Source organism: Hoplias malabaricus, chromosome X2 (genome assembly GCF_029633855.1).
Source record: "Hoplias malabaricus isolate fHopMal1 chromosome X2, fHopMal1.hap1, whole genome shotgun sequence".
Taxonomy (NCBI): Eukaryota; Metazoa; Chordata; class Actinopteri; order Characiformes; family Erythrinidae; genus Hoplias; species Hoplias malabaricus.
The window spans coordinates 47,332,513-47,342,260 of NC_089819.1; positions in this window are offsets into that span (position 1 = coordinate 47,332,513).

The following is a 9,748-nucleotide window of genomic DNA, read 5'->3' on the forward strand; positions in this document are numbered from 1 at the left end:
TTCCAGTTTTCAGCGTCTGGTGTGTGGGTTATTTTTGAGTGTGTTGATATCTCAGCTTTGAAAAAAATGCCGTTTTTTAATTCATTACGAAAGAAATGACAGCCCTTGACCAACTGACCCATGCAGAGTTGCCATAGTGATAGCATCGGTGCTGCCAGTGTTTTGAACAGATGTTTTGTTTCTAATATAGTTGTTTTTGTTTTTTTCTTTCTGCGGACTGAAATAGTTAGCGATAACTATTTACCGACGACAAATTCGGCTCCACATAACGTTGCCATTCATCACCACTGAACATCCAGTTTGCTGTTAATGATCTACGCCAACATGTAAATGCTACATTAAATAACACAATACTATGCTAATAACCATAAGTCAATAGGACGCCCCCTGTTGGCTGTTAGCCTCCTAAGCAGCTGCTAACGTAGCTTAGAAGGTAGAGATAACACTGTGGGACCTTGAAGCTTTTTGACAGCGGAGACTTATCCTTCCTGTCCTAAAGCATGCTAAACAGTCCCTGATGCTGGCTGTAGACCTTGCTGTCTGTGGAGAACGAATGGCTTTGATTAGGATGGGGAAGAAGCGCTTTCTTGCCAGGGTTTTCTTGTTGCTTTTAATGCTCTCCGGGGTAAAGTGATGCCATTCCGAGCCGCCCTTCGCCACTAGCAGCGAAGAGAATCATTACAAAGACTAATGCGAGCATCAGTGCCACTTGATGTAGGGCTCACGACCAGCAATACAGCATGTAATTAGAGATTCTGACAGGGGGAGAAACCACGCTGAGGATTTTCAATCGATTCTAGATGCTGTGATGTTGATTCTTGTCTCTGGCACTAGGTGGCAGCGATGCTCAGCTGTGCTCGGGTGGGGATCTCATCCACAGTTCTTCTGCTGTCTCAGTCAGATACCCTAAATGCTGTAGACGTTCCCCAGCTGCTGAGGTGCTTCTGATCCTGCTTTATATCCTCCCATAACCCTCCACTCATCCCACACTGAGCACATGAATATGCCGTGCTGTCAAGGAAAAAAGGAAAAAAAAATGCCAATCCAAACTCATCTGGTTCCACGCCAGCCACGACAGGGGTAATCCTCAACTAACCTGCTCTGCTGCACAGCACTCACTCTCAGCAAATTAACATTACATCTTACAGCACTAAAGAAAGGCTTGATGTTGCTCTTCCAATGCGATAAATGGCAAATATCATACGTTTTTCCACTTTATTTTTCTTTCTTTATGAATAGAAAGAACAATGTAAATGAAAACACTCACAGAGCCATTTGATACTGTACCCTTTAAAGGGGTCATGTTCTACCACTTTTCCAGAAGGGAACACAGTTATGGCGTCTTAATAAAATACCTGTAATATGCTTTGGTCAAAATACCACAAGGATCAAATCCCACAGCCTTACTCTCTAATCTCGAGCCTTGTTCAGAACGACTTTCCGACTTTTCTTCCCTCTGTGGTTAATAATTTACCCCTTTTAGGACAAATACGTGTAACTCATAAAACGTAGTGTTTACATAGTGCAGTACTGGTCCTTTAATGGTGGAATTTTTGCTCTTTATCATTAATGGGTGGGCTTTACTATGAATGGGATATGGGCCTGAGGGTGGGCGGGCTTTATCATAAATGGGAAATGAGCCCTAGTGTGTAAAGGCTTAGTGTCTGTCTATACCACAAGAAACTAACCCACTCGTTTCTGTACTTGACCTGATATTGATTCAAATTCATAAAGACTACAGAGCCACAAAGCCTTGCTTCACAGGAACTACAAAGCTAGCGTAGCCTGTTATCTGTTTTCAGCTTACAAACAATATGGCAGCTGCGCACTATAAATGATGCTGTGGGTTAGTAGTGCAGACTCATCTGCAGCATTAAGCCTTAAGACAAAAGGGTAACGTTCTGAGACCCTACAGCCTTGATTTGTCAGACACAACAATGCCTATGTGTAATTATGTGCATTTTAATTGTCATGCTCGTGAGCTGTTTATTAGATCTATGATTTATATGGAAACACACTGTGCTGTGTAAAGAGTAGGGGGTGGTAGAGGAGAAGGGGAAAACACTGTAAAACAGCTACAGCTTCAAACCTCTCTGGACAAAAATCTTTAAAGCCCCTAATTTAGACTTCCTCCATAGCGCTGTGCGTGGAATTTTACAAGGTTTCATTAAATGGAGTCATTAGCACATAAAAGTCATTTAAGGCACAATACCAGAGGAGCAGGTCCACCACAAATCTCACTGTGGTGTCTCAGCAAAAAGATGGCATATGGGAGCAAGCCATTGAAGCCACACAAAGGAAAGAAAAGGGTGCTAAATTGGGGGAAAAAAAATCATTAGCGCTCAGAATCCCCACCCACTTTACATTTCCTTCAGAGGAAACTGAGTCTGAGAGAAGCAAGCTGTAGATGAGAGACTCAACTTAAAGGAGAAATGATGACTGTCTTCACGTCAATCACCCTTCACTGCATCTGTGAAATGTCTTAAATTACAATCGTAACACATTCGCTAAAAGAAATGTGCACATCCATGAGCCCTGCCCCCACTCAGGTCCACTCAAATCGAATGAAGACCACCCATACGAGCCTCATGGGATTTTAGGAATCTTGTGTGTAAGCTGGAATTTTGCGGGACAGAAATGGATGCGATTTGTGAAGCACTTTGGTGGTAAATAAAAAGTCAGCTTGCTCATAGCAACATTCATATGGCGGCAGGACAGAGTATGGAAGGGGTTAACGGGAAGCTCCCAGCACGCTCAGTGGCTGCCCTTATCCTTAGTTTGGGACGTTTTTTGAGTAATTTCAGGGTTTTTTGTTCAATAAATGTTGCTTAAACCCCAGTAATGGCTCAGTCTTGTTATTCCACCTCTGCTGACATCACAACATTTTGCCTCCTTTGACATGGCAAAACATATACAACTCAACAGTGGTGTATGATGGTGGCACTGTCACACAGTTCTAGGGTCCTGGGGTTGTGGGTTCCATCCCTTGCTTGGGTCACTCTCTGTAAGGAAATTGGTATTTTCTCCCTGTGTCTGCATGGGTTTCCTCCTGGTGCTTGGTTTTCCTCACTGAGACAAATAACACGTTGGTATTATGGTATAATGAATAAATAAATGATGACAGTGATATTGGAAATATTTATTCTATTGAGAAATCCAGCTTAGAGCTTGAGCATTGCTTAATGAGATTTTGATGGAACTAAAATCACTGAAACACTGATGAAAAATGCACTACCCCACCTCCCTATTTAAATCTAAGCCAAACAACTGGTCCTTACAGAAAACAGTGAGTCCTACCAAAAAAGGGTATAATATCCTGTGTAGAGCTTATCTCCATTTCCAGCTCCATTCATAGTGAACCCTCACACTGTAATAACTCTTCCCGTCAGTTAGAGTTGGGCCTGACTGCTCTCTTTACCTTCAGCGAAGTATGGAGTAACCTCCTGTGATTGGCCTTTCGCACTCAGCGTTAGCTTAAATCCGCCTGAGGAGCTGTTTGCGTTATCTCCAGCAGCACGCTCGGCTCAGATCAGGAGACATTAGGAGGCTAAGAGGAGCGCTGAGGATGAGTGCGCTTGGAGATTAGCATTAGCTAACACTTACAGTCTAATTCGCAGTGGCTAATTTGCCATCTTGATTGTTTTGCAGAGGCAGGCACATGGCGAGGCTCCTCCTCCTCATCCCAGAGCCACACCCCTGGGGCTGGAGGTGAGACTAAAGTTTTGGCTCTGTTACATAATCTGATTATTCAAGCCCTGTCTCTACCTCACTGCTCAGAACTCTCACTCTGAACCTCGGACTGTGAGATCTGATTCAACAGGTTAGTACTCATTTAGAGCCATTTTACAACAGTGTACAAACCGTTTTTTTCCAGTTCAGGGTCGCTGCGGGTCCAGAGCCTAACCAGAATCATTGGACCCAAGGGAAGGCTGCACAATGGGCCAGGTCCAGCGCCAGTCCATCACCCGGTCGCTCACATACACACATCTATGGACAATGAAACACAGCCAGTCCGCCTACCAACTTGTGTTTTGGATTCTGTGAGGAAACCCATGCAGACACAGGGCAAGCATAACATAAACATATTTTTATGTCGTACTCCCCTTTGGCTCAAAGCATGCTGGGTATGTGGAGAGCATATTTTAATTCACAATCCAACATTCTGTCTATAACCATCTAACATTGTCATGAGTGTTTGTAGTTGCTCTGTCTTTGTAAGGCCTTGAAGTCTAGGCCTCAAGGTCATGACATCACTCTCTTCTTTGCCGTAACAGGTGGGTTTATAGCAGGGGCTGCAGTGAGGGCATAATGGATAAAGGTTTGTACAGTCTGTTCCCATCGCTCTCTTTAACAGGAAACATATTTCCCATGCCATGCTACATGCCATGCCAGTGTACGGCTGCAAGTGCACACTGACTTCTTAGAGGAGGTTTAACCATAGAGCCCCCTCTGCTAACGGTTGCTAAACACACTCTACATCAGTGTAATTAAATGTGGCAGTGAGTGACTGGGGCGAGGGGCACCAGGTGTGAGCGGTCTATGCATATGTATGTGTTTGCAGATTTGCTTGTTTGTTTCAGGCTTCACCTTAACGCCCGCTGAGGATTGTTGTGGTTTCTATGGAGACAGCGGGGAAAACAGAGGTGTTGTGAATAGTGAGCTGGTGACAGGCAGCGTCTCCCCTGGCGTCCGAAGCATGTGAGTGTCCAGGGACATCCAACCCACGTGATCAAGCCAGAATAAGTATGTGTGTGTGTTTGTGATTTCTGAGACAAAAAGCTCCTGTTTATAGGAAAGTAAGACAAATAAATATATATATATATATACATATATTTATACACACAAATAAATAACAACAATATAACAAATTTATCTAAATTATTTATTTCTTCTAGAATCTAGAGGAAAGAAGAATCAAAATTGAGATCTCCTTAATGTCTCTGTAGTTTGTTCTCAACAACAATGAGATCAGATGAAAAACAAAGGAGACCTTATTTGCCTCTTGAGATGAAGACGTCAGTAATCTCACGTGTCTCCTCTTGAGATTTAGTGGTGTGTCTAATTGGACTCTGTCTGTAAATGGGTAAAAATAATAAAACAAAGCGTCTCAGTCTGCTATGCTAGGCTTTCTTTCTCTCTGCTCATTGCAGAGAAACAGCATCTGGAGGTTTTCAGACAACAGAGACAACTGCAGATTTTGAAGAGCACAAACTCTCCACAGGTTGGTAATGAAGGTTTATTTTTGCTCTATTTGGAACTGGCTCTAAATTCAGGAGATTGCATGAAACTAATTCAATTAAACACAGGCCAAAAGTCCTACAAATCTACTCACTTTACAAACGAGTATCTGTGTTTTTCATTTTTGTTTTTTCATTTCTTTCCGCCTTCAAACATACCATTTCATCCTAAAAGACATGGAGCTTCTGAAAGTAAACACATGAAAGATATGCATTCCCTACAATTGTAGACCTTGCATTTAATACTGAAGTTAGAAAAGAATAATAGAACTAACAGAACACAATAGAATTCTTTTGTCCACTGTTCTGAAATTTGGTTTCAATTCTCCATACGTAAACAACAGGATAAACAACAAATTGGACATACAAAAACACAGTGAAGTACACATACCAGCTTCAAATGCATTTATCAGTGATTATAGTACTGCTAGGAATAGCTATGATGTAAATGAAATTATTAAATTATAATTGAATTATATGTAGGAGAGACACATGGCCCCATGTCCCATGCTGGACTCCGATACCAGCTCTAAAATCGATTCTCAAATCAAAATACTGAGACTTTTGATACTTCAGTCATTTGAGGTAAAGTGAATCATTAGCAGGAACACAGTGGAAAGTAACTAAACTAAATGATACACAGTTGGTGGGAACTACGCTTTCTTCCGCCTGGCTATGTGCGTAATGCATAACCCCAGCACGCTGCTCAGTCACTCACTCACTCACACTGTAGACAGACACAATGGCAGAGCGTAAATGGACTCGTGTGTGGAGGTATTTCAGCTTTAAGCGGCACTAAGCACTGTTGCTATTGGAGTTGTTCAAATTAATAAAAACGGTTATGAAATTAGTAATGAAAAAAATACATGCTTTAACAAATAACTGAGTTCATCTTGGAGTAATAATGTGTATCACTGAGATAATCTCACACAGCCTATATTTATTCTGGTAAGGTATCCTAAAGAATTGAACATTCATTAATTTATTCATTCATTATCTGTAACCCTTATCCAGTTCAGAGTCGCGGTGGGTCCAGAGCCTACCTGGAATCATTGGGTGCAAGGCAGGAATACACCCTGGAGGGGGCACCTGTCCTTCACAGGGCAACACACACACACACCTACGTGTGTTTTTGGACTGTGGGAGGAAACCAGAGCACCCGGAGGAAACCCATGCGGACACAGGGAGAACACACCAACTCCTCACAGACAGTCGCCCGGAGCGGGACTCAAACCCACAACCTCCGGGCCTCTGGAGCTGTGTGACTGCAACACTACCTGCTGCACCACTGTGCCGCCCAATAATTGAACATTTAAAGTGAATTACATAACTACGTGTCATTAAACTATTGCACGGCTGAATTTTAAATAAGGCCGCTACCTCAATACACTTCAGAGCCATGATTTGAAATATACTACTCTTTTTTAGATTTACCCGACACATCAGGTGTATTTGCACAAAGTATCAGTATTGGATCGGTGTTGCCGATACCAGCTTGAATTTTACTCAGTATTGAATCAGAAAGGAAACCGGTGGTGTTGGACAATACTAATTTAGAGAAAACTAACCTCCTCTACCGCATGGGTCTGTTTTTGTAACTAGATAAAGATTTAGATACAGAAGGCCCAGCTTCACCCCATCTGTCTGGAGAATTTACATTCAGACACACTACAGTGCCCACACTCCCTGCTTTTGTGTTTAGGATTCCTACATACAGACACATGCACACACACTGGGTTCTGTAATCACGACAGCTTACCACAAGAGTGTGTGCAGTTTTCTGTTTATCGTAACTGAACAAGTGTAAATCTAATTGTATTTAAATGCTTCATGAAATGTGTAAAGTTTCAAACAGACTGCATTTCCCAACTGCTTAAGAAGTGTCCTTGAGAGAGAGAGAGAGAGAGAGAGAGAGAGAGCAGACAGAATACTGAGAAACTAAGAGACAACCGAGAGACACAAAAGACAAGAGACAATAATGGAGGAGAGAAAGAGAGAAATGAAAGCAAGAGAAAGAAGACAAAATGAGATAAAAGAGAACAAATGAGAGAAGAGTGAGCTGGATAAAGCTGTGATAGAGAGACGGAGTGTGAGAATGAAAGGGGAGATGGAGAGAGTTGGGTACACGAGCTGATGAATACAAGGGAAAAAAAACTGCAAATGCAGAGAAACAAAGGAACAAGTTACACTGTGCTTCGAGTCAAAACAGGAAAAAGAAACCCCAGAGACTGGAGTGTTAGTGCCGTCTGTCAAAGAACCTCCAACTGTCTGCTTCATCTGGTCGTATTGTACTGGGCATATTTTTCACTCAGTTATCAAGGGTGCTGTAAAGAGCTGACTGAACATTTTTCACCGGATTGCATAACTACATTTACATTAATCCCACAGTGCACTCACATAGATGAGACTGTCAAAATGAGATTTGCTGGAGAGAAGGAAAGAGTGAGGGGCGATCTATAATTCCTACTTGATCAGACATAACCTGATGGAAAGGTTCAGTGAAATGAGCGTTTCTAAACATCTGCTTGATAGCTGCTGTCACAGTTGTTCTCTGAAGTGATGGAGCTCCATCCAATGCCTTTGTAATGAGTTGGAGATTGTTGAGATCCAGAGCTGAACCATCCAACATCTGTATAACCTCTGACCTCACCAGTGATCGTGTGGCAGAATGCGGCTACTGTAAAGACCTACAACCCCTACCGATAACGCTGAAAATGCTGGTCGAATTAGCATTAGCTACGAATTAGCAACACACATCTGGCCAGATGTTGACTAAATGATCACTGGATTAGGTACCTACCTTGTGTCTACACTCATTGCCTGTTTTATCAGCTCCAGAGAAGTTTGTAGTTCTACGATCACAGATTGTAGTCCACCTGTTTCTCTGCATACTTTTTATTCCCATGTCACCCTGCTCCTCAAAGCTCAGGACCCCCACAGAGCAGCTATGATTTGGGCGATGGCTCATTAACTCCAGTGACACTGACATTGAGGTGATAAATTAGTGTGTATATGAGTGGATCAGGCACAGCAGTGCTGCGGGAGTTTCCACTCACTATTAGACACACCTCCCTTGTTGCTTCACCTTGTAGATGTAAACTCAATGATAGCAGTCACTGACTCAAATCACTGGTTTGATCACCCATCACCTTCTGAGTGGCCATTCGTCCTGCTTTGAATACAGTAGCAGTTGTATACACATCACCTGTCAGTGGTTTTAATCTTATGGCAAATATACGTTTGTTATATGATGTGGAAACAGAGGGAGGATTATTCCTATGCTGCCACAGAGTCATTTCATCTCTTCTGGATTGGGGCTTTAATACCTGTGAAGGCATTGTTCTACTGGCTGTAAAGCCGTGTGCTTGATTGATTGGTCACAGACAGGAGCATTTAACTCAGGGAAAGGACAGCAGACATCAAGCGGTCATGCACAAATTGAACGACAGAACGGAGAAGAGGGCATCCAAAGTCACCCCGAGCAGTGCTGCTGTGCAGGAGCTTCTAGAAAAGCAGAGAATTGCTGGCTTCAGGTTTGACACTTTACGACCTCAGAGACACTGCAGTGGAGGTTCTGAGCCAAAGCCAGTGACCAGTTTGTCCCCTATTCCCAATCATCTGACCAGGAAAACACCATCAGTCAACATCCTGCTCACACAAACACACACACACTTGTACATTATACACTTCCCCAAGGCACTCTGCAGTCTGCATGGTTGTATGCCAAAGTTTGGATAACCCTAGTCAAATAATCCATTTTGTCAATGTTGAGGTGAAATTAAATGGGGAGCAAACCTAAAAAAGCATCCTCCAAGTTTTACTGCAGAGTTTCTAATGTTTTTTTTTTTTGGGGGGGGGGGGGGGGGATAAAATATGAAATGTGCCTTTACTTTTGACAGCACACTTTTTTTTAATCTTTATTTTCCCATAGGTAAAACTGAGTAAACAAACCTGAATTATGCATTAGAGTGTGCACAAGGGCCTCTGTGGAGGATGTGTTAAAGCAATATTTTATTTTTGAACCTTAAAATTACAGCTTCAATATAATTATGCTGCTTCACCTCCCTGTAATAGACAGAAGAGAACCTGTGTATTTGCAACTGCAGAAACTCTACTGTGGAATCTTTGGAGGGGAAGCAGAGCATTGGGTGGTGGTCTCAGGGACCTGGGTTCCAGCCCAGCCACTGTCTGTGAGTAGGGTCTTGTGTGTTGCAGTGTTGATAGGTGTTAGTGACTGTGTGAGTGTGTGGCGCCCTGTCGTGGGTGTGTTTTTGCCCAGTGATTGTGGACTAGGCTCTAGGACCCTTTGAGACATCGAGGAGGATAAAGTAGTTACAGAAAAATAGTGGATGAATTAATTTTCTTAGTTTGTTTACAATCACTTATCTTACAGAGCCCAGCGAGCTCAGCTAGTTCAGTGGACTGAAAGCTACAACACTACTGCTTTTGTAGCTTAGCAACAGGGCGCAGCCATTTTTTTGAGTAGCAAAGGAAAGAAGACAGTGTTTTTT